This window comes from Orycteropus afer, unplaced genomic scaffold (assembly GCF_000298275.1).
Source record: "Orycteropus afer afer isolate SDZICR_OR568_19922 unplaced genomic scaffold, OryAfe1.0 scaffold00082, whole genome shotgun sequence".
Classification (NCBI taxonomy): Eukaryota; Metazoa; Chordata; class Mammalia; order Tubulidentata; family Orycteropodidae; genus Orycteropus; species Orycteropus afer.
This window is the reverse complement of record NW_006921669.1, coordinates 10,956,165-10,957,127: the sequence shown is the minus strand read 5'-3', so window position 1 is coordinate 10,957,127 and position 963 is coordinate 10,956,165.

The window sequence follows — 963 nt, the reverse complement described above, 5'->3', positions numbered from 1 at the left end:
ACTTCAGCCCGATCTGGCACCCAAGTTTTGCCTACATGCTGCCACGCCATGTTGGCACAGACTGTTGGCCGTCTTTCCCAGATGGCTTCACAGACCACCCCCAAAGAGGAGTTGTCTACACTCCCTATTTTTTCTATTTACTCCCTTAGCACATTTTTGCCTCCTGATTTCACCTTCATTATCTTTAAAGTGGCCCACTGCCAAAGCAACCGGAAACAGTGCACCGTCATTTCAGGTTCAGCTGAACCCTGTGCTCTATTTGGTCAAGTTCTGACTGCCTTCTTGGTTCCCACCACTTTTGGGGTCCAGCATTGACCCCTTTGCAGTACTGCTTAGTTACTCTGGGGCCAGATTGCTCCTAGATCTGAATCCTACCTTTGTTATTGACCAGCTGTATGATTTTTGACCAGTCACATAACCTTTCTGTACCTCATCTGTAGAAGGACCCACCTCACTGTGTTCCTGGGATTACTGAACCACAGCAAATGTGCGAAGCCCTTCGAATTGTAGTTGGCAGACAGTATGTGCCCAATGGATTTTAGTTTTTATTGTTATTCTTTTGATTTCTTCCTAATTTTATTGTTTCTGTACTAGGCCATATCAACCTGTTTAATCTTCTTTAAATTTCCGATTGGAATTCATTTTATTCCACTAACTAATAATTTTTCCTCCTTCAGTGCCACAGATCAGATCAATATTACCCACTCAACAAAGAGCCCAGAGGTTTACTTGTGAAATGGTATATGTTGCCATCTAACAACTAAATTGCTTTAATACACATTGAAAACAAGCGACATGATTAATAGTTCACTTTCAATAAATTTAACTTATTGTATTTTAAAATACAATATTTAAAGATTCTGCACTAACTATCTCGGAAGGAAGGTTGGGCAATCCTACTTCCGTAGTGATACTGCCTCGGAAACCCAAGGAGGGGTCGCTATGAGTCGGGGCTGACTCGAC